Source organism: Mercenaria mercenaria, chromosome 3 (genome assembly GCF_021730395.1).
Source record: "Mercenaria mercenaria strain notata chromosome 3, MADL_Memer_1, whole genome shotgun sequence".
NCBI lineage: Eukaryota > Metazoa > Mollusca > Bivalvia > Venerida > Veneridae > Mercenaria > Mercenaria mercenaria.
This window is the reverse complement of record NC_069363.1, coordinates 16586388-16612140: the sequence shown is the minus strand read 5'-3', so window position 1 is coordinate 16612140 and position 25753 is coordinate 16586388. Positions and strand designations below refer to the sequence as shown.

The window sequence follows — 25753 nt, the reverse complement described above, 5'->3', positions numbered from 1 at the left end:
TTACTTTAAAATTTAAGAAAAATAGGGTACCATGTAAAGTGCTTGGTATTTTGCTAATAATATTACCCAAATATTTTATGTTGGTCATTAACAGAATGGCACTGAAGCCGTCGAAAACCCCTATTTTTATACATAGTTGTTTAAAAATGAGAGAAAATGCGTTACCATTAAAAAACGAGCCCCGCGACATATACATTTTAAGCTTATACATGTATTAGAAAGACAACGTGCATACCAGTAACATTATCAATTATACAGACTTCTACGGATATCAATGAAACTAAAATACACTGAAAAGTGTTAAATATCCGTATTTTCCTTCTTCTTTCAATATGAAATACCTTTGGAGGGTCATGTTCTTCAAACCGGGATGAAAATTGAACTTGAAGGGACAGAGACAAACGAAATTGAGATTGTAGCAGTTAAAACTTCATATTACACGAAATACAATAACATGCTGCGGTTCAACTAATTTGAATTTATTAACAGAAGGTGAATAACAATCGAACTCTGGAACGTGAAATCAAACTTGCTCCAGTTACGTATGTATTTTATGTCCTTTTTCGCAAATTAGTAATTCTAGTTTCGAAGTAGAACATTCCGGACGTAGTCTCAATAACTACCAGAACCCAGACATTTCAGGTAGTGTTAAAATACAACAAGACAGTTGCCCAGCAACAAAAGTCCCTTACCGGAAGAGGCGTTTGTAATATCTGCTGCCATAGGAGCCGGTTTTTTATATATAGAAACTTGATATAAGGACCTGCATATTTTCAACATAACCCATAATATATAAGCTAATTTTTACGTTAACGCATGATCTATGTTTTGAAGCTGAGAGAGAGAAAGAGGGAGAGAGAGAGAGAGAGATACATTTACCTTTGGTTTTGTTTTTTATATTGTATTGTTTTAATATGCATTTTTTTTAAATTCATTTGTACCTTGTTGAAGGCCTCATTGTAAATATGTGATTTCATTTGTATCTGCTTATGTGATTGCATAATGAGTTTTCCTTCGTAAAATAAAGAAATTATTATTATTATTATTACAGAGAAGGCCAAAACAAAATATAAAAAATATGTACATTCTACACATTGCCATCTATTATCTATTTTCCAAGTTTCATGAAATAAAATCTTTTGTACATTATTTAGTGTTACGGCAGTATGGCAGAATCCACTATCCGTGATTGACGAGGGCAAACAGATGATAAATGTATAAAATGAATTCAGACAATGTTCTCTACATTGTGCAAAGATCATGTCTTTTAAATCATCTTTGCATTAACTTTTATGAAAACAAATATCTTTAATTATTTCAAATAATATATTCATTTAACAAATTCTTCGAAACATCCAAATGTTAATTTGGAGAAAATAATTATGTTTAAAAGTATTTAAGCTATTGAGTACGAACTTTATAACCTACTTATAATGTTATTCAGGTTTTAAGTTTGAACGTGAAGGTCATATGAGTGTCAAGGTCAGTTTGTGGGTCTTGCCATGCACGAGGATTGTTGAGCGTGAGTAATTATATGCCTAAACTGGGTCATTAATGTTGGCGGTGCACGGATGGACAAACGGACAGACGGAAAGTTCAGTCGCTAAATGCCGCTGGGCATAAATATATGAGGAAAATATAATATACGAAAGCACCATCAAATATTCGTTGAAACATATACCAATACAACATGAACGTGGAGCTATTAACAGTAATTATAAGACAATTAATGACATATTCATGTATACCGCAAGATGTATATATCCGCTATTACAGTGCCAAAATGTACATCATCATGGCAGAATTCCCACTGTAATTTTTTAAACATATTTTTTCATGACTCTCCCACTCCATCTAACCTTCGAAACAGGTAATGTGCATAATTTAGCCATTAGTGAAACAAGTTCTTGTAAAATGTAGCAATGTCAAAAAATACCAGAAACTCACAATTCGCACGTTTTTCTAGTATGCATGTTTTTCGCATTAAAAAAAAAAAGAAAAAAAAATCAATCCAATTGGTAACAGACCGAAGTCAGAAAGTTGAACAAAAGTTGAAAAAGTATATATTAGTAGACTAGTACAACAACTCGGCATATTACCAATTCTTACACCCAATTAACACGGTGATTAAGCCTTAACTAAAATGAAACTTCATGTAAATTCTTTTAATTTTTCAAAATATTCTGAAATACGAACGTGAATAAAATATGCTGCTTTTCATCGGCATGTGTACATGACCAAACGATGGGAAGGGGCCTACCTATATATGTCACGTAACTAGAATAAGGATACATTCCAAATTTTTTATCTTCACAAAAGCAAACAGTAGGTAACGTAGATGCTAGTTTAAAAGAGTATGTAGCTATAAATGGTTATACCTTCCGATAAGCAAATTGTAGAACTTTCAAGTCCTGTATGAATTTTTGCTCATTTATTTTTCTTTCTTTACTTTATTCATTCATTTATTTGTTCTGGTTGTAAGAAATGTTTCTAGAGAAATTTCGATAGGTTTTGGGGAAAAAACATGTAGTACTTAGGGTAGAGTACAATGGTGCACTTAGCAGCCTATACTGCCTTGCTATTGAGCTAGCTTTTTTAGCGACGCGGTAGAGTTCCGCCTAAGGTATGAGAGGTCTCGGGTTCGATTCCTGGTCAGGGTTGGAGTATTTTCAACCAATCAAGCGTTCTGCGTACTCAGAATCTGCACCCCCCCCCCCCCACCACCACCACCACACACACACAAATACTCCTATATCTACCGCTATACCAATGTGGTGAAACACTCACCAGGAAGGCTTGGAGTTGACGGTCCCTGCGAGGGTCCCGGAGACGGTCCCTGTGAGGGTCCCTGTGACGGCCCAGGCTGTGGACTGTCATCGGTCTCCATTGGCTGCCTGCAAATCGAAGTAAATCAGTCTGTCGCACAGTTATACAGTAAAGAAGTTTTCTATCTATCAATGTATGACAAGTTTCATGATAATATTTGCTATTAGTATAAAAGGAAACAGCAGCAATTGACGATGACATATTTATATTTAGTAAGCATAAGGTAACGATGACTACCTTTTCCGAAATAGTGTGAAGTCTAAAAATGTCATTACAGTCAAATATGTTATTGGACAGATTAATTATGAAATTATTTATGCAGATATCCACATAATTTTTATCGACACCTTGATTCAAAATAACATTTGACAAGATCAACAAAATCTACATAGATTCTTATTAATAGTTGACGCTGTTGTTATTGATATTCTTACAAATTTCTCAACTTCTTCGTTTTCCTCTTATACTTTCCCATTTTTCTGCTTTTAATTTCCGATTTTAATAACTTGTTGCGCTCAAGATACAGTAATGTTTAGATGTCGCCCTTGGAAGCACTGTGACGTCATAACGTTGTATATTCGGCACTACTTTCGTCCGCAATAAAACGCCTCGTTAACTCGTTGAAGGCTGATATTTGTCCAAAATACTACGGAACTACTCGAAATAAATTAATTTCGTTTCAAATTTCAGGCTTGAACAACAAGTTGTGCTATGCACAGCTATTTTTGTTTTAGATGTATACATTAATATCTAGTTCTCATCATCGGAAGCATTATGACGTCATAACTACATGTCCTAGGATGTAGGAACTATATCCGCGCTCCATGAATAACAAATGATGATATGATATTATTAACATGATAATTAATGAATACATATTAACTCATACGGGTTTTTAAACTTCAGCAAGTTCCTGTTAATATACTCAAAGGTTCTTTAGAATACTGCGTAGATTCTAATATTATAAATAGATCTAATAGAGCTATCTTATATTTTAAACAGTAATCAGAAAACCTTGTGTTTTAACTTTTAAAAAATCGAAAGTTCCTAAGATCTTGATCTATACAGTACCATCAAACCAAGCTAAGGGCTTGAAAATTTATGAAATTTAGCTCTACACCAGCGTGACATTTTCCAACATCTTGGATTTTCTATTGAAAAGTAAATGAACAAGTTTTAACAAAATTCACTTGCCTCATACTCCCGACAAAAACGTCTTAAAACTTTGTGATGTGATCTCAATAAAGTCAGTTCAAAGAATGGAAGAAGTTTCGCTCATGTAAAAGCTTGATTAAAATTCCGCCGATGTAAAGACAAAACAAGGGCGGAACCCTTCTTTGTTCTTTCATACTTTTATTGACCTCTCCTCCACTATGACACTAACTCATGTTCTCATTCACACTTTAGGCCTATAGCACTAAGTTGACTAACTCACTGTCGCAGACATTTCGAAATGTCATCACTGAAAATCACATTGGCATGTCATTGCAGCAACTATAGCATAGTCAAACTTATGTATGCAATAAATAGCGCTGAATTATTCTTTTTTCTGAAATTCCTATTAAATTCTAACATTATATTTACTATGATCGGTGACGGTCACCCCTTTCATTCTGTTCAACGTCTTGCAGCTTCTGTCGTGTCGTCATTTTTTCTTGCCTTGGCCTTTCAATTCATTGTTGCCTAATTTTGGTCTGTTTAATGTTTACCATATTTTCGCGAGCTTTAAAACCTTTCAAAAATTACACACTGTAGAATAATCCTTTCCCAAAAATCGTGTTTTTCTCTTTTAAACAGATTAGAAATCATTTCATTTATAGATCTACATATCCATATGTTTTGCTTTGATGACGCCATATTTGTTTCATCTCCTTGATGACGTCAACAGTGACATCATAAACTCAAGTGCCCTGAAACTCAAGACAAGAGGGCCATGATGACCCTGGATCGCTCACCTGAGTAATATGAGCTACGTGTTTCAAATGTCAAACTGGTGAGTTTAGAATTTTTTTGGAAGATTTTCCGATGTACAATCAAGTAACCCCTGGGGCGGGACCAACTTTACCCCGGGGGTCATGATTTGAACAAAGTTTGTAGAAGTCTACTAGGCAATGTTACATATCAAGTATCTAAGCCTTCTGGTTTATTTTAGCAAATTTATGAAGATTTCCCTATGTACAATCAAGTAACCCATGGGGCTGGGTCAATTTGACCCTAAGGGGTCAAGATTTGAATAACTTTTGTAGAGGTCCACTAGGCAATGCTACATGTCAAATATCTAAGCTCTAGCCCTTCTGGTTTATTTTTAGAAAATTTTGAAGATTTTTCTATGTACAATCAAGTAACCCCATGGAACGGAGTCAATTTTGACCCCAGAGATCATGATTTGAATAAGTTTTGTAGAGGTCCACTAGGTAATGCTACACGTGAAATATCTAAGCTTTAGGCCTTCTGGTTTATTTTTAGAATTTTTTTAAAGATTTTCCTATAGGCTACAATATCAAGTGACCCCTGGGGCGGGGTCAATTTTGACCCCGGGTGTCATGATTTGAACAAAGTTTGTAGAAGTCCACTAGGCAATGCCACAAGTCAAATATCTAAGCTCTAGGCCTTCTAGTTTATTTTTAGAAAATTTTGAAGGTTTTACTTTGTACAATCTTGTAACCCCATGGGGCGGGGTCAATTTGACCCCAAAGGTCACGATTTGAATAAATTTTGTAGAAGTCTACTAGGCAATGCTACATGTCAAATATCTAAGATCTATGCCTTCTGGTTTATTTTTAGAAAAGTTTTTAAGATTTTCCTATGTAAAATCAAGTGACCCCTGGGGCGGGGTCAATTTTGACCCCGGAGATCATGAAGATTTGAATAAATTTTGTAGAGGTCCACTAGGCAATGCTACACGTGAAATATCTAAACTCTAGGCCTTCTGGTTTATTTTTAGAAAATTTTTGAAGATTTTCCTATGTAAAATCAAGTGACCACTGGGGCGGGGTCAATTTTGACCCATGGGGTCATGATTTGAACAAATTTTGTAGAGGTCCACTAAGCAATGCTACATGTGAAATCTCTAAGCTCTAGGCCTTCTGGTTTATTTTAAGAAAATTTTTAAAAATTTTCCTATGTAAAATCAAGTGACCCCTGGGGCGGGGTCAATTTTAATCCCAGGGTCATGATTTGAACAACTTTAGTAGAGGTTCACTTGGCAATGCTACGTGTCAAATATCTAAGCTCTAGGCCTTCTGGTTTTTGAGAAGAAGATTTTTTAAGATTTTCCTATGTAAAATCAAGTGACCCCTGGGGCGGGGTCAATTTTGATCCCGGGGTCATGATTTGAACAAACTTGGTAGAGGTCTACTAGGCAATGCATCACACCAAATATCTAAGCTCTAGGGCTTCTAGTTTTTGAGAAGATGATTTTTAAAGTTTTTCCTTTCGGTTGCCATGGCAACCAGAGTTCTGCATGAAATTCAATTCTTTGAACAATTTTTAAAGAAGACCAAGGAACATCCCTGTGAAGTTTCATCAAAATTGGCCTGTTGGTTTAGGAGGAAATGTTGTTTAAAAGAAAGTGTGGACGGACGGACGGACGGACGGACGCCGGACGGTGAGCGATCACAATAGCTCACCCCGAGCACTTTGTGCTCAGGTGAACTAAAAAAGCTCACAACGTGTCACAACCAGTCCGGAAAATCAGTGCAGGTGCTGCAACGAGAAGATGGCAGGACTGGAATGATTTTGTCACCTCCCTGACCCCAAAGTCAGTAAGGGTGGTGTACTCAATAAGTACTATCAGCATGTGAAGTTTGAAGGTCCCGGGTGAAGTAGTTCGCGAGTAAAGTGACTTCATGCAAAAAGTTAATGTTGGCCCCTGTGACCTTGACCTTTGACCTGGCGACACCAAAGTCAGTAAGGGTGGTGTACTCAATAAGTACTATCAGCATGTGAAGTTTGAAGGTCCTGGATGAAGTGGTTCGCGAGTAAAGTGACTTCATGCAAAAAGTTAACGTTGGCCCCTGTGACCTTGACCTTTGATCTGGTCACCCCAAAGTCAGTATGGGTGGTGTACTCAATAAGTACTATCAGCACGTGAAATTTGAAGGTCCTGGGTGCAGTGGTTCGCGAGTAAAGTGCCTTCATGCAAAAAGTTAACGTTGTGACGAACGAACGAACGAAAATGGAGGGACTTCAATAAGCCTACTGGCTTCCAGTCCAATCCAGAATTTATATATTTAACTAATCCTTTGAAATGTACATATTGGGAAATAAAATGTGTTTAAACCAACGAACGACTAACGGACGGACAGTTGAAAACTAATATGCCTTCCTTCGGGGCATAAAAAAGGGAAAGAAAAAAAAATGTGACACTCCTGTCATTTAACCAAAACTGCTTATGAATTAGACACAGATGAATGTACAATCCAAAATCCATTCTTATTAGAAACAGATAGTGACAATAGTGTTGAAAGCAATGACGACTGAGCTGTTGGACAAATTCCACCTGTTTAGCACATTTAAAGGAACGTAGTCATTTAGATACATAAGAAATAACGTAACTTGATAGTAGAAAAATCCAATGAACAATATATTGTTTTTCTTTATCTAGATACAGTTGCACGATTTTCAGATTCAACAATTTCAGATATGCGTTACGTAAGACCTGAAACGTAAAGATTCTGTGAGGTTGGTTATCGTTTGTTCAAAGGCAAATATCTTGGTTTATGTTTGGACCGCGCAATGCAGGTCATGTTGTTGAAAGAAAAGGAGAATGTCCATCATCTGCATAAAAAAAATATGTTTTCTGTTCCGATATTGAAAACTTTGTGAAAAGATGAGTTAGATCCAATAATAGTCAATCCGTTAAAACTAAATCAGAGTCTATGTAGACAAAGTTCATTGGAAAGAAAATAACTAGATAAAGGGTAAAATAAAGGGAGATATAGGCCTCCCTGTCGTCCTGATTTCTCTTCAGTTAAAAAACTCCATATATTTACAGCTGGAATGTATTACTGCAGATCAAAGGCAGACTCGCTATAATGTTATTAATAATTGTTCATAGGTATCTGTAATACAGAAATACATGTTCATATAATCATAGAGCTTTCAACATTTGGTTTAGAATATATAACGACTTTGGAATTAGAAACTATTACTTATAAATAGGAACGTCTTTGAATTAGAATTTACAACATACACCTTAGATATTCAATTGTAGGAACAAATTGTCAAACACATTTTCGATGTAAATCATGCAGACATAATGCTTTATCCAGACAAAATGTAACAAATGATAGTCTGGCTTTTCAAATCCATTTAAAAGGAATGTTTAAACAGAGAAATCAATGAAAGAGAGATTTCGTATTTCTGTTAAATTGTTAGCCGTTCTCTGAGCGTTTCTGTTATATAAAGCAGCCCTTGAAAAACGTTTCTGCCAATCAAGGCAGCAATTTGTCTTTACCCGTACTAGTCAGGAAGCATGTAACTTCTTTGATTGAGGAAGACCCCAGGTGTATGTGCCTCCGAGAATTATCCCAGGCACGACCGACCGTAACAAAGCAACGACAGAGGCCCCATGCATCACGTTCTTGGAGCTGTACTTTCAAAATGAGTTACATGTAGACCTATGTACGTAAGACGGTACTACTGTTAATCTAATGCATAGATAAAATTATCACAGACTGTCACTGTGTACGAGATTACCTAAACACGAAACGGTTCCCGTGAGCTTTTGAAACCACTCCATCTAAAGGTTTTCTTTTGGAAGAAATATCTTCTGTGCTGAATTGTTGGTTAACATAATCGAAATACAGAAAGTTTGTTGAAGTCTACTAGGCAATGTTACATATCAAGTATCTAAGCCTTCTGGTTTATTTTAGCAAATTTATGAAGATTTCCCTATGTACAATCAAGTAACCCCTGGGGCTGGGTCAATTTGACCCTAAGGGGTCAAGATTTGAATAACTTTTGTAGAGGTCCACTAGGCAATGCTACATGTCAAATATCTAAGCTCTAGCCCTTCTGGTTTATTTTTAGAAAATTTTGAAGATTTTTCTATGTACAATCAAGTAACCCCATGGAACGGAGTCAATTTTGACCCCAGAGATCATGATTTGAATAAGTTTTGTAGAGGTCCACTAGGTAATGCTACACGTGAAATATCTAAGCTTTAGGCCTTCTGGTTTATTTTTAGAATTTTTTTAAAGATTTTCCTATACAATATCAAGTGACCCCTGGGGCGGGGTCAATTTTGACCCCGGGTGTCATGATTTGAACAAAGTTTGTAGAAGTCCACTAGGCAATGCCACAAGTCAAATATCTAAGCTCTAGGCCTTCTAGTTTATTTTTAGAAAATTTTGAAGGTTTTACTTTGTACAATCTTGTAACCCCATGGGGCGGGGTCAATTTGACCCCAAAGGTCACGATTTGAATAAATTTTGTAGAAGTCTACTAGGCAATGCTGCATGTCAAATATCTAAGATCTATGCCTTCTGGTTTATTTTTAGAAAAGTTTTTAAGATTTTCCTATGTAAAATCAAGTGACCCCTGGGGCGGGGTCAATTTTGACCCCGGAGATCATGAAGATTTGAATAAATTTTGTAGAGGTCCACTAGGCAATGCTACACGTGAAATATCTAAACTCTAGGCCTTCTGGTTTATTTTTAGAAAATTTTTGAAGATTTTCCTATGTAAAATCAAGTGACCACTGGGGCGGGGTCAATTTTGACCCATGGGGTCATGATTTGAACAAATTTTGTAGAGGTCCACTAAGCAATGCTACATGTGAAATCTCTAAGCTCTAGGCCTTCTGGTTTATTTTAAGAAAATTTTTAAAAATTTTCCTATGTAAAATCAAGTGACCCCTGGGGCGGGGTCAATTTTAATCCCAGGGTCATGATTTGAACAACTTTAGTAGAGGTTCACTTGGCAATGCTACGTGTCAAATATCTAAGCTCTAGGCCTTCTGGTTTTTGAGAAGAAGATTTTTTAAGATTTTCCTATGTAAAATCAAGTGACCCCTGGGGCGGAGTCAATTTTGACCCCGGGGTCATGATTTGAACAAACTTGGTAGAGGTCTACTAGGCAATGCATCACACCAAATATCTAAGCTCTAGGGCTTCTAGTTTTTGAGAAGATGATTTTTAAAGTTTTTCCTTTCGGTTGCCATGGCAACCAGAATTCTGCATGAAATTCAACTCCTTGAACAATTTTAAAAGAAGACCAAGGAACATCCCTGTGAAGTTTCATCAAAATTGGCCTGTTGGTTTAGGAGGAAATGTTGTTTAAAGGAAAGTGTGGACGGACGGACGGACGGACACCGGACGGTGAGCGATCACAATAGCTCACCCCGAGCACTTTGTGCTCAGGTGAACTAAAAAAGCTCACAACGTGTCACAACCAGTCCGGAAAATCAGTGCAGGTGCTGCAACGAGAAGATGGCAGGACTGGAATGATTTTGTCACCTCCCTGTACATAGCCTAGATCTATGTCAAAGAATAAATATTTGAAATGTTAGTCATTTGAAATGTTAGTCACAGCTTCTATCCCTTGACTGTTTCCATTATCACACCGTATTACCGGCGCCATTGATATTGGTATAGATCTAAATTCTAATTAACAGAACAGATATAGACTTGAGCTTACGCTCCTCATCCCCATACAACAATAACATATATCAAGGTCACACGTATGTATACATACAATACAGACAATTGATTAAACGAGATTGACATTAGATCTATATTAATTAAATAACAACATCAGTTATGCGTATATCAAAGTCTACACCAACAATTATGATAGCTAAAACTTTATATATCATAAGATAGACTCGCAATTGTAATTCATACATACAGGAGTCTGAATACATTTTTAACCGTTCTGGTTATAATTTTAATTAAAGCAAGTTCATTTTAGTATTCACGAGTGAATTGTACATTGACTGAAGATATCATTAGGTAGGTTTGGGATCGATTTTCTAATTATCAAAATAATTATAACGAGTTAAATATCACAGTTTGATCCAGAAGGTGGAATAATGGAAAGTATATTTCTGCATGATTTACATCGAAAATGTGTTTCTTTGACAATTTGTTCATACAACAAAATAAAATTATTTAAGGTAAAGCTATATGTTGTAAAATCTAATTCATAGACTTTAAAGCTTAGAAGTTCCTATTTAGAAGTAATAGCTTTTTAATTCTTAAGTCGTTGTTCCAAATATTAAAAGCTCTATACCTGAACATTTGTATCACTATTATTGTGAGTCTGCCTTCGATCTGCATAGATATGTTGTAGACCACCTTGCAGATTGCCATGATACATTCAAACTTAAATGTAGGAGACTGGGACTGAATGAGGAAATAGGGCGACATGGATACCGTACAAAGGCATGCGAAATTGCTCCTGTGAACGACAAGGTGTTTGTTCCTGCCGATGATCAAATGGGCATTATATCATGATGGCCAGGTCAAAAAAACAAAAGCTGTCACTAATGGTGACAAATGCCCCCCGCAGCATCTTGACCTTTGACCTGGTGACCCCAAAGTCAGTAAGGGTGGTGTACTCAATAAGTACTATCAGCATGTGAAGTTTGAAGGTCCTGGGTGAAGTAGTTCGCGAGTAAAGTGCCTCCATGCAAAAAGTTAATGTTGGCCCCTGTGACCATGACCTTTGACCTGGTGATCCCAAAGTCAGTAGGGGTGGTATACTCAATAAGTACTATCAGCATATGAAATTTGAAGGTCCTGGGTGAAGTGGTCCGCAAGTAAAGTGCCTTCATGCAAAAAGTTAACATTGGCCCCTGTGACCTTGACCTTTTACCTGGTGACCCCAAAGTCAGTAAGGGTGGTGTACTCAATAAGTACTATCAGCATGTGAAGTTTGAAGGTCCCGGGTGAAGTAGTTCGCGAGTAAAGTGACTTCATGCAAAAAGTTAATGTTGGCCCCTGTGACCTTGACCTTTGACCTGGCGACACCAAAGTCAGTAAGGGTGGTGTACTCAATAAGTACTATCAGCATGTGAAGTTTGAAGGTCCTGGATGAAGTGGTTCGCGAGTAAAGTGCCTTCATGCAAAAAGTTAACGTTGGCCCCTGTGACCTTGACCTTTGATCTGGTCACCCCAAAGTCAGTATGGGTGGTGTACTCAATAAGTACTATCAGCACGTGAAATTTGAAGGTCCTGGGTGCAGTGGTTCGCGAGTAAAGTGCCTTCATGCAAAAAGTTAACGTTGTGACGAACGAACGAACGAAAATGGAGAGGACTTCAATAAGCCTACTGGCTTCCAGTCCAATCCAGAATTTATATATGTAACTAATCCTTTGAAATGTACATATTGGGAAATAAAATGTGTTTAAACCAACGAACGAACTAACGGACGGACAGTTGAAAACTAATATGCCTTCCTTCGGGGGCATAAAAAAGGGAAAGAAAAAAAAATGTGACACTCCTGTCATTTAACCAAAACTGCTTATGAATTAGACACAGATGAATGTACAATCCAAAATCCATTCTTATTAGAAACAGATAGTGACAATAGTGTTGAAAGCAATGACGACTGAGCTGTTGGACAAATTCCACCTGTTTAGCACATTTAAAGGAACGTAGTCATTTAGATACATAAGAAATAACGTAACTTGATAGTAGAAAAATCCAATGAACAATATATTGTTTTTCTTTATCTAGATACAGTTGCACGATTTTCAGATTCAACAATTTCAGATATGCGTTACGTAAGACCTGAAACGTAAAGATTCTGTGAGGTTGGTTATCGTTTGTTCAAAGGCAAATATCTTGGTTTATGTTTGGACCGCGCAATGCAGGTCATGTTGTTGAAAGAAAAGGAGAATGTCCATCATCTGCATAAAAAAAATATGTTTTCTGTTCCGATATTGAAAACTTTGTGAAAAGATGAGTTAGATCCAATAATAGTCAATCCGTTAAAACTAAATCAGAGTCTATGTAGACAAAGTTCATTGGAAAGAAAATAACTAGATAAAGGGTAAAATAAAGGGAGATATAGGCCTCCCTGTCGTCCTGATTTCTCTTCAGTTAAAAAACTCCATATATTTACAGCTGGAATGTATTACTGCAGATCAAAGGCAGACTCGCTATAATGTTATTAATAATTGTTCATAGGTATCTGTAATACAGAAATACATGTTCATATAATCATAGAGCTTTCAACATTTGGTTTAGAATATATAACGACTTTGGAATTAGAAACTATTACTTATAAATAGGAACGTCTTTGAATTAGAATTTACAACATGCACCTTAGATATTCAATTGTAGGAACAAATTATCAAACACATTTTCGATGTAAATCATGCAGACATAATGCTTTATCCAGACAAAATGTAACAAATGATAGTCTGGCTTTTCAAATCCATTTAAAAGGAATGTTTAAACAGAGAAATCAATGAAAGAGAGATTTCGTATTTCTGTTAAATTGTTAGCCGTTCTCTGAGCGTTTCTGTTATATAAAGCAGCCCTTGAAAAACGTTTCTGCCAATCAAGGCAGCAATTTGTCTTTACCCGTACTAGTCAGGAAGCATGTAACTTCTTTGATTGAGGAAGACCCCAGGTGTATGTGCCTCCGAGAATTATCCCAGGCACGACCGACCGTAACAAAGCAACGACAGAGGCCCCATGCATCACGTTCTTGGAGCTGTACTTTCAAAATGAGTTACATGTAGACCTATGTACGTAAGACGGTACTACTGTTAATCTAATGCATAGATAAAATTATCACAGACTGTCACTGTGTACGAGATTACCTAAACACGAAACGGTTCCCGTGAGCTTTTGAAACCACTCCATCTAAAGGTTTTCTTTTGGAAGAAATATCTTCTGTGCTGAATTGTTGGTTAACATAATCGAAATACAGAAGCATTTTATCCAAAATTAATTAACAGGGCGAAAAAATAAAACTAACAGCGCGATAAATTAGCTATTCGGCCGATGAACCAACCAACAAAGCATAAGTTATTCGAGTCATATAGTATCATCATCATCGTCGTCGTCGTCGTCGTCGTCGTCGTGATCATTATTTTTTTGTCATAATGCGTATACAAGATAAAACGTGGTTTTTCATAATTGCAAGCCATATGACCAAATGGAAACTGACTTGTAGTGTCTTACACTACAACAGACAGCCAATAACTCAAACAGTAACAAGTAAGCATCGCATGCTCAGGGGTACCAGAATACATAAATGTGTTCCAAAGAAACTATTTCTTATAGATAGGAACGTTTAAGCTTAAAAGTCTGAGAATTAGAATTTACACCATACACCTTAGATATTCAATTGTATGAACAAATTGTCAAACACATTTTCGATGTCAATTGTGAACAAATTGTCAAACACATTTTCAATCTCTTACAATTGGAAATGATGCAAAGATAGGTTATTTGTTAAACTTGCCTCAGTTATTCATTAAATGCGCTGCTTTATTTTGATTCTGTTTTCCATAAACAGCCGTATGCACCTTTTCTACACACCCGCAGAGTAACAATATGCGCGAGTTCCACTTTGTGATGCGACCCCGCGCTATACGTATTAGTTATTGTCCTGCATGGTGTTTATAGACATGTAAGGGTATTGTGAAATTAGTGAGTGCGGCGAGCGAGGTTTCCAGTCACCATGCAGACTATGCAGACAAATTCCGAGAAAGATAACTAACGTAACCTACATGTTCCTTCGTTTTAACCTTTAACCTGCCATTTTTGAAATGGTCCATCATTCTATTTGGGCAATACCATTTATTATTTGAAGGGGTGTTCACCGAAAATTTATTGACTGAATACCATGATCAGACTGCTTATCTTGGTAAGGCAGAGCAGGATAAGAGATAAACAGTAAAGATTAGTTTCGGGTTTTCAAAGTGTTATTGTATATATGTATAATTGAAAACCAATAAAAAAAACATCGTGTGCTAATACTTGTCGGGTACTATTAGTAAAACAAGAGCACGTAGAACACGAAATGCCCCCTTAATGCATTCAGTAATTGCACAAGGAACAGAAATTATTTGGACACTGTACACAAAAGTTCTACTGTTCTGGGTCAATGTGATCTTGACCTTTGAGTATGGGTCATCTGCTGGTCATGATCAACCTTCCTATTAAGTTTCGTGATCCTAAGCCTAAGCGTTCTAAAGCTAATGTCCTGAAACGGTTTAACTGTTCCAGGTAAATGTGACCTTGACCTTTGCCTTACTGACCTCAAAATCAATAGGGGTTATCTACTAGTCATGACCAACGTTCCTATCAACTTTCATGATCCTATGCCCAAGAGTTCTTGAGTTATCACCCGGAAACAGTTTAACTGTTCCGGGGCACTGTGACCTTGACCTTTGGGCTACTAACCTCAAAATCAATAAGGCTCATCTGCTGATCATGATCAAGTTTCGTGATCCTAGGTCCAAGAGTTCTCAAATTATCCTCCGGAAAAGGTTTAACTGTTCCGGGTCACTGTGGAGGGGGCATAATTAAATGCCCGTATCACATAAGGCAGCGGACAACGGGTGCGTACGACGTGACACACCTGTCGCACAAATTGGCTGTCTTGTATATTTTTAACAAAATAATTTTTGCAACCTGGACACAACTGTCAAGGGTATATCTTCTAGATCAGAGTATATTATATACTATAAATAAAAGTAATAAATAATACATGTGTATTTGACCTCTCCCAATAATAGCCTACTGTATCCATGTATCATATTATATAATTTATAGACCCCTGTGGTAAGAAACCACTTATCTGTTCGCGATTTTAGTTGATTAGTGACTTTTCTTTTCATCTGAATGATCATTCAAAAGAGGAATCATCAGATTTTTTGACAGATTGAATAGTTTTCATGATACTATATATATATATATATATATATATATATATATATATATATATATATATAATTTACATTGTTACTCTAAAGATATATCCACATTTTTAGATGTTAACATAGAAAAGAAAATGAAAATGGTATCCTGCATACTAGTGTTCATGAAAAGGTCACTTACAGCCAATAGTATACATAGAAATTTTCATCAAGTCTCCCATTTTCGTGTGAAAACCGAAGATGTATCTTGCATGCTTCTGTTTGATATTCATACGGTTACTTGTTCTTTTGTACGATATTCATACTGCTATTCGTATGGTTACTTCGGGCCTTCTTCATTAGTCTATGCTATTATTTATCTTGCTTTCGGTCGTACTGCAATGTGACAATACTGGCTTGTCGTGTCTATCTTGATGATGTTCCTGGACGGGGTGAATGTGCTCAATAGTACACATAGTTAGCAGAAATATTCTCTATGAGCACATGCTCTTCCTTGTCGCTAGGCAGAATGCAGCATAGCACTACGCTACCGTAGGGATTTAGACCTTGGTCGAAATTTCAGAAGTTTTGTTATTTTGTACGGTAGTTATCTGACGACTCATTACCATCATAATGACCTTTTTCGACGTTTTGTACCATTGTTTGTATATTCGTTACTTTTGGTTGTTTTCTGAGTGTCCGATTTATCAATTACACCTTGATAATATTCTCTATGGTAGGGCAGCAGCGAGTGTGAGGTGTTTTTGCCCACTTGACCTCACAGGCCCAACTTCTATGCTTATAACTCTATTTCTGTCGACCTGAACAATAGTTGATTTCAGTTCTAGGGCACTGTTCAATTTTGACAGTACTCGATTTCAAATGCTGTAGCTGTATCCCTTATGTGGTATATATACACCGGGCATATTTGTAGATCCGTTTCAAAATTTTGCCCATCAATTGCAAACTTGTTATAGAGCCGAGAATAGGTTTTTACTTTCTGTATAAGTCTGTCATTGATTTCTTCAATGGATAAGTTCCCAAATTTCTGTAATACCATACTAGCCTGCACTGCATACATTAGACAATGCCCATCTCCAAGAACGTCCTCTAGTTCAATGTTTTCCTTTTCAAGATGCTGTCTAATAAGATCCCACTTTTAGATTACCATATCAGCTACGTTTGTTCTGTATGTGTCAATATCTTCTGTGCTGTCACGAATTTTGTATTCTCGTTCGCCAGTTGTTTACTCATGGTGTCTTGGTCTCTGATTGCTCGGTTGTCTATGATCTGTGATTTTCCTGTACGTGTATTAATATCCCTCCTCTTGTTTTCGGCCGATTTGTAACATACGGTGGTGCAAAAACCAAGTCTGCGAAAGCATCTATATGCTTTATTTCTTTCAAATCTCATTGTAAATTTGATTTCTGCTGAATCGAAGGAAGACGGTCTCCGGTCGGCTTGCGAAAAGTCCAAAAACTTGCATCTGCTATCCTAGTGTGCTAGCGAAGTGTGCTGTGTGATTGTCCGCTTCCGCTTTCAGATATCACCATTAGCTAGCCTAGGCGAAAAGAGAGCTGAGCGAATACGTCTGTCGTGCCAGTATATAATCTCTCTTTCAGCAAGACCTATATAGTACCTCCTCGTGGTGGCACATGGATACAGAACACCTTACAGCCCCAGGCAAAACAGTGGACTTGAAGGTCTGCTGCTAAAGATACGACATTCTATGCCGAACGGCATTTGTACATGCCCTGATCATGTCCATGAACATGCCTCCAGCTACGGATAAAAAGCCCCGACAGATATCTCAATGATAAGTTATTTAGCAGGAAACTGTACAGGTCCCCTTTACAGATAACCCAGAAAGCTGAAATCAGAGGCTTTGTGTCATAGATGTTTTCATAAACCAAACCTCTTACCATGCTCTTACACTAAGGCTATACAGACGTTTAATAACAAAACATTTTTCTGTGGTCACCACCTAAAATGCTAAAGGTTGCAGGGGAGGAGGAGGGGGCAAAAGGGAATCCTCTATAAGTAGCCGGGTTAAAATGGATACGCGAAGAATCAACTTATGGATGTCTGTCAGAAAGGTATGACCTGAACCATAGAGACCAAAAGCTTCAAGTTTCATCAGAAAGTTTAGAAACGTTTAGAAAAATTATCTGAAGAAAACGTAATCAGAAAACCTTTCACGCTGCGACCTCGGGAAAACGTGTGTACAAAGAGATTTTATTTGCCGGCGCCTGGAGTTTTTTTTTAAGAAAAAAGTCCTGTCAACGTTTGCTTCGTGTTCTCCAGTTGTCTTTGAAAACCTTTCCAGCAAGTTTGGTAATAAGTAGTGATTGCATCATCAACAGGTTTTAAAACGCTTTACAGTACATTTTTGGCAACGTTTGTGCATGTTTTATTCCCCCCAATAAGTTAGATGTTTTTGCTTTCGAAGCTCTTTTACATGTTCTATGAAAATATTTCGTTTTTTAAATCGTTTTGAAAACATGATAAAAATGTTTTCAAAATCACAGCGTTAGGCGATCGTCAACGCTGTATTACGCATTTCTTTAGCAGTTTAGCATGTCTTTGTCCTCGGGAACAGTTGAATATTGTCCAGCGGTTTTTCAACATTTTATAATACTAGTAACAACGATCTGACAACATGTGCATGTTAAACCGGTGTTTTTCTCAGCTTTCTTTTGTTCGAAAAACGTTTCGAAAACTTAGGAAATAATGTTGGCGTCTATATTTGAAATAACGTTCACATAACGTTTTCTAGTAAATCATTGGAAATGTTTTATATAGGTAAGGTTTGGAAACTTTTTGTAGACGTATGATTACGCTATGTTAAAATCATTACGTGTTGAAATAGAAATATACCTCATATTTTACTACTGATGTCAGGATGGCTTAGAATTGAACAATTGCATCACGTCCTTCGAGTAAACAATAAGTTTTAGAATCGCTGTTTATAAAACGTTATCAGCATGGCTGGTTAAGGATTTTACGGGAAATATTCGGTGAGCTTGTATAACTTCAAGCAGAAACGGATCGAAACTTCACAAAATTGTAAAATTGTATTTCGAAAGTGATAAGATAACGATCACCAAGGAAGGAATCATAGCAATGCTTACATCTCATCCCACAGTTTATTAGTCCAAGGGAAATAAATCATACAAAATATTATCAAAAAATTATTGGGTGAATTCCCTTGTCCAATTCAATATCACAACGATCTTTTTGGTCGTACGATTTTGCAGGCCCTGGACCGTAGACGAATTCGCAATATTTCTGGACAGGTCCGCACCAGTCGTAGACACTGCCAGACAGCAGAACGATGCTTGTACGCCTGTCTCAGGGATCGCACGGTGTTCGCAGCTTGAGCGTGGGAAAAAGGAAGCAAGACATTTGCACGGCTACCGCAAGATGGCCGTACAACTGCTGTGCAATTTTGCAAGACTACCGCAAGGCTATTGTAAGAATTCGCAAAGCTTTCTTGCGGCCATCCTACGACATGCAAGATTTTGCAAGACAGCCGTAAGAATACTTACGTTGTTTAAGCGCTCATCGTATGAATTTAACCCAAGTGAGGGTATTTAAGGGAAGCCCCAACATCCGTCAATTTTCATCAGAAAGAGGAAAACATCTCTCCGAGATGGCTATCCAACCACAGACACACGACCGCGGTGGTTTGTGCTCCTTTAGGGGGGCAGAGGCCTTCATCTGCCAGGCCTTCCGGTGAATTAGCTTCTCCAGTGCCTGTCCCGTCTTAAACTTATATACCTTGCCCACTGCCGTTCTCTGGTTGCGTGCTGGGTCTGGGGTAAGGGGCTCCACATGTTCCCGGGATTCCGACGGATCCATAGACTCAACTGCAGCAGCCTTAGAGCAGCCCCAGCCTGACATTTCGAGACTGCCATGCAACAGCTTGCAAACTCCAAAAGTCGCACGAAATTCGCAAAGAAAATGTGCGTGTCGAAAATCCAGTTTGCGACGTTGCGACAGCCTTGCGACTTTGCGAATTTGTACGGAGTCTTTAGGTTGCCGTAAGACATCCAGAGATTTTTTTACTTAAAACTGGTCGCAGACAGGTGTACGGATGTGAAACAGGATTAAGTATTTGTAATTTAGGTTTTTATTCTAGGATAATTTATCAATTTCTTGTTACTGAACATTTTCAGTTAATATTTTTACAATAATTATATGCATACATTTGCACGTTTTGTTTTAATACTCAAGCCTTGTTTATCAAGCTTAAGATGCATTTGGTATTCCTGTTTTTCTTGCCTTAAACCATAAATATTCCGTATTTTCTACAATATTCTTTTATTTACAGCTGTTAAAATACTTAAAAATCAGTTGTTAAAGGATCAGTCCCGTAGAAAAAAGCTATAAGCTTTTTTGCAAAATATGTGTGGAAAAAATAAAAATTAGTACGTGTCAGAGTCATACGAGTCACTATAGTCACCATGGTGATCACTCTCCTCATACAACAATCTTTCAGACAATATTCTGCATCTTAATTCGGCACTGAGTCCCTCAAATATAGACATACATTTCTTTCGAACATCTTTAAGTTTTTCGCCATCTACCTTTGATTCCATTGAAAGGCGAACGCGGTTTATATATCCCTTTTCATTGTACAAGCCATATCTGAATCTTGCTATCTTTTCTACTGCTTTGGAAACAACATCTTCATAATTCAACATATCTGCCGTAGCTAGGATATACAGACATTCTCTCAATGGTTGGAGATGACGTAAGGTCTCCCTAGTTTCACTTGTAATTCTGGCTGCCTTATGAAGCCAGCACTTCATAACATCTTTACTCTTCGATACAATCGATGTCACTTGATACTCCTCGGCGATTGGAACGATACGCAATACATTTGATTCTGAAGAAAGACATGGAAAGTGCTATTTAAAAAATAATTGATATTGAAAAGGAAATGGACACTACAGCATTCATTAATAGACCACCAATAACTCCAAAATAGGTCAAAGAGAATTAACTGAGTTTCCAAAGACCCGCATTGTTATATTTTTGGTTAAAGGTCTTTCTTACATTTACACCTTTGATGTCACCTGCGAAGTAAGAATCTACCAGAACACAGCATTGGTTGTTACCTTTGGGCACATTTTTCTCCCGAAGACGCTAACCAACCCCTATGCAACTAGCCTAATGTGTTAGGAACCGGTAAGTGGGTCTCTTTGCTGGGTCAACATTTTATATAAAATCAAGTTATATAGGGACCCATTATTTAACATATGATTTTAAACGTTTGTCTACAAAATGATAAAAACATGTATAATTAGTATGAGTATTATTTAAGTAAGCTTTGTATATTAATTTAACACCGAGAACGCCAGTTTGCGTCGGATTTAGCTAGTCTAACTTTAAAAATCATGTGCAGTGTTAATAAGGTAGGAGGGTACACTTCGAATTTTGGCCCCAATATTTGTTATAATTATAACGTCGTGATTTTGGATGTCTGAAAATTAAGGTGAGAGATAATGATTGTTAATTCTTTAGAAAATTTAAACAGCCGATACATGTAAAATTCTGATATGTAAGTTGTAAAACTAACTGCTGCTAGCTTTGTATGAATCGGTGAGTCACCTTGGCGCGGGAAATTCAAATCACGGAAGGGTTCCGTGCTTGTTGATTGATACTCAGGAAAAGTTTCGCTATTTTGTGAAAAAACGAGCTGGATGGGTCCCCATTCCGTTTATATCCTGAAGTTCAGTAGGGACTATTAAATTGAGAAATGCAATAAAATTGGGCATTGTTCTTGCAGAGGGATCATTGCAGGCTGTTCAAAAAGTGCAAAATTGATGATTTTTGCATGCTATTTTAAATTGAATATGTAAAACTTTCGTTTTGATAACTTTCTGCATTCTTGTATGAGAGTCCTGATCTTGCCATTAATTAAAAGCTACAAACATGCACGAAATTTATAAAATGGCCACGCTGATTCTGCTCATTCGGGAAGTGCAATATTGCGACTCACTACATGTAAGCCTGGCCGTGCCCAAAATTTTCGAATCTGCGTGTACCCTGCTACCTAAGTAAGAGACGGTATACACTTCCCGGTGTAGTTGTAAAAATATTTATACCTTATAATCATACTGTTAACCACCAAGTATGCAATTTGTATCATAAAGTATACAGAGATTAAAGGGACTAAACCACACATTGTAGGCGAAAAATAATTCCTCTCAAAAATCCAAAAAAGTGAGTATTCTGAAAGTGACTATTTATAAATAACCAAAAATACCGTTGCAATGCTTTTGAAATAATGCAGAAAATTTACATTCTTCTTGAATTTTTAACAATATCTTACTTTTATTTTCACCCACTTAATCATTTTGCAGTGTCATGATCATATACATTCGATACTAAATTTACTTTATAGCAATTAACATGTTGGAAAATTTCGCCCAAACTGTGGACGAGTAGCTTTATAATGCATGGCGGGAAATCAATTCTATTTTATTTTTTTTTAATCAATTTTATTCTACTTTTTAATCTCTTATGAACGATTTGCAATTGTTTCTGTGTATTATAAACGTCTTATCAAACGGTTGCCAAACAGGTTTACAAATCCTCCGTAACGTTTTAACAATGTATGCCATATATTTATTCTTTATTCTCATCGCAATACATACAATAAATAAACAGTTACATATATTTACAATTACAAATGTACTACGCCGTTCCAATGGATTATTGCACAATCATATCTACATAATGCTTTTACAAAACTATAGAACAAGACAACCGAACTAGTTTTGCTAATCCATAATATTTGAGTTTAAATAAAGAGATGGCAAACACACATTGTGTGTATCTCAACACCTTTTCAACTCGGTTGCCAAATGGATTTATAAAATATTCTTCAAATTTTATCTGCTAAAGGAAACGTTTCACAAACGTTCGTACCTGACCCAATATGTAACAGATTTCAGGTGCCATTGAATATAATTATTAAAACTTTAATGCTGTATGGAAATTTTCAAAATAAATAAAAGCCTAAAAAACGTCACCAAAATGTTCCCAACGTTTGCTTAACGTAGTGAGTTTGGGGTTTTCAATACTTTATTTTAAATATTCTTCGAAATGATTTTTTTCATAACGTTTACCAAACTGGGTGTCTATATACTTAACAAAAAGAAACACTACTAGATATTCCATTTTTTTACCGTTACAAACAAATTTACTTGATGAAAAAAAAGCCAGAATTTAAGTTCGTATTTTCAATTATACTGTAAATTACATACCCGTTACTTGTCGCTGTATTGCCGGGTGTAAGCACAGTAGGAACTCGTTGAAGTCTTCATATTTCTTTGACGGCAGTTTAACGCAGTTCTCTTGTTTCTCCTTAAAGCTACTGTTGAACATCGCTTTGAATACGGGCGAGGCTAAGCACATTAAATTTCTAGAAGCATATAACTCTTGGTTGTCATCGAAGACGAGTTTTATTTCGTCATCCAATGTACCACTTTCCGTGAAAGTTTTATCTACACAAGTCGTCCTACAGGACATATTTGAAACGAACTACACGGAGAAATAGACTTCAGATAGTTATTTAAAGACAAAGCAAGTACAAACTGCTTAAAATCCACATGAAAAAAGGCACTTTTCAATTATGTAATCTCCTCACCTCAAATCATCGTTTAAAAGAAAATTTATTTTAATCCTTTACGTATATATATGTAACTTAGTAGAACGTTTGCACTACGACGAGCGATATTAATAATATTTACGTCACCGTGTTTCCAATAATAACCATGATATAAAAAAAAAGTAGTCGCAACTTGACCGCGATGGTTGACCTTAGGCTGATTATTCATATCGATTATTTTATTGTAGAAATATGGGGTGCTTAGGGTAGCCATCAGTTTCAAATCTATGAATGCAAACAGCTGAAGCGTTTTACATACACTCCTTTTCAATAATAGGTTGTATCTAATTATGTATTATAATACAAAGGTCAACCATCGGGGTCAAGTTGCGTCCACTATATATATGAAATATTTACTATTTTGTAATAGTACATGACTGTATATATCATTAAGCAATTATTTGGCGTCAATAATTCAATCACGGGCGTTTTAGTGATATTTGTAATTTGAGTTATAATACCTGTCCTGTGAATAATGCTTATACTATTCAGTGTTCTAAATATATTATTCCCCGAGCACAAAATGAACATTCATTGAAAACTAAGTGACCGCGAGACACGGGGATCGAATTCACGACTCCTCGACTCAGTCTCTTGTTTAATCGTAACTATGTGACGGCGAACAATTAATCCGAGCAGTGCACCTGTATATTTTGAACTTCTCCGAAAGAAACTGCCAATTCCTCCATAAGAGGTGGAGGACGAATGATTTCAAATACGATAGTATCAAATCTACCAGATAACATACGCCTCGCCAAGGACCCAACTAACGACCCGATGGTTAGTAGAGTCTGCGCTGGAGGGTATATGTAGTGAAAGATGAACAAAGCACGCATTTAATATTAAAACAAAATTAACAGAATATACGTTTGTAATTTGTTTTGTAGTTTTGAGGGTTTAAAATCAAATGTTCATGTTTTTTAATACGTCTTTATAATTATTTCGAGCTCGCCGTAACGGAATCCACCAGAGCTATTGCGATATCCCCGCGTAGACACCTTGTCAACGATTCTAAGCAACTTCATTATGTGTCTGTCTATCTGTCTGCCTACCTGCATACACACCAAAAGCAGATTTTTTTATTAACTTTTAATTTCTTATGTTCCTTGATATTGTCTTACTGTCTCTTAGTGTCCCGTCATCTGCTCCTCTCGACGCTCACATTACCGCACTCCCATCCGCCCTCACATAACGCAGCCCTCCCGCAACCGGGTGGTTAAGGTCGCTGACTTCGAATAACTTGCCCCTCACTGAGGCGGGTTCGAGCTTCACGCGGGGCGTTGAATTCTTCATGTGAGGAAGCCATTCAGCGGACTTACGGAAACTCGGTGGTTCTACCCAGGTGCCCGCCGTCGGTGCGACGTTAAACCTAACAAATTGATCTCCAGACCTGATTCGCTGGCCAATAAAAATGAAGTATGATAACCGTTGGCTAAAACATTACCGAGCTATTGATCAGAACCCGTGTAACAATGACTTTTTGGCTTGCTGGCCATTTAAACGAAATGGGACATGTATTTACCAAAGACTATCATGAAGTTTCACAACCAAACCATTTTCTAGTTTTGATCGTAAAGGGGTTTTCAGCCTCAAGGTCACTGTAAGTTAGACCTATTTACCTTTTAAACACTATGGATTATCTGGTGGCCGCAGACAATCATCTAAGTTTGACCGCTGCATGGCGAATCGTTTTCCTGTTGTTTTTGTTTTTTAATTCAGAAACCCTTTTCAGTCTCAAGTCACTGTGAATTTTGACATTTGACTTAAAGAATCGCAAAATAATAGCGATCATTGATCGACAAAGAGCAATTCGTTTGACAGTCCTATACTAAAGAATTCTCCAGCCATTGATTGGAAAACGTTTTCAGTCGTATTGACCTTTGGCCTACGGACCCCAGAAACATTACGGATCATCTTGTGACTACAGGAAACAAGATGAAGTTTGACAATTGTAGTTCCAATTAATGGCTGGAAACCGTTTCCAGTCACTTTGAGCCCCGGAACAATAGTGGTCATTCACTTACCAACCGCAGTCATTAAATGAAGTCTGAAATTTTATTTCAAAAGGTTCTCTGGTCATTAATTAGTAATCTAATGATCTGATGGATAGATAAAACAAACCTCTCCTTTCCGTCGAAGAGTAGTGGGCTGGAGGGGGGTGTAAAATTCGTTTAAGGATGCTTCTAACCAAATTTGGTGAAGATACATCAACTGCTCTTTTAGCTGTAGTGACCCGCGAAGTTCGGTGAAGTGGAACTGATAATGGTTTATATAAAGACTATGTATGGAAGACATCCATCAAGCAGTTCATGAGTCATTTTAAAGTTTTCTGTCTTAAGCTGTGGGATCTTTACTACAGTCAAATGCACATTTGAATAAAACTAACAGCTGTTCATGCCAGGATGCTACAGACCCAGTCTGAC

The 25753-nt window shown here is 37.0% G+C and overlaps 1 protein-coding gene across 3 annotated transcripts in view; it reads right to left on the bottom strand.

Annotated features, from left to right (window-relative positions):
- The window catches only part of LOC123525370 (opine dehydrogenase-like), a 37059-nt gene extending 32396 nt beyond the window's left edge, over positions 1-4663 (bottom strand). For 2 of the 3 annotated variants that reach the window (XM_053537926.1, XM_053537927.1), the window contains exons 1-2: positions 4017-4663; positions 2788-2890 (exon numbers count right to left, since the gene is read on the bottom strand). The gene's annotated coding sequence lies outside the window, so the exon portion shown is untranslated. Of the gene's footprint in view, positions 1-2787; positions 2895-3260; positions 3382-4016 lie in introns of those variants that run through there. The other variant, XM_053537925.1, reaches the window with a different exon arrangement.
- Between the last annotated feature and the right edge of the window lie 21090 nt (positions 4664-25753).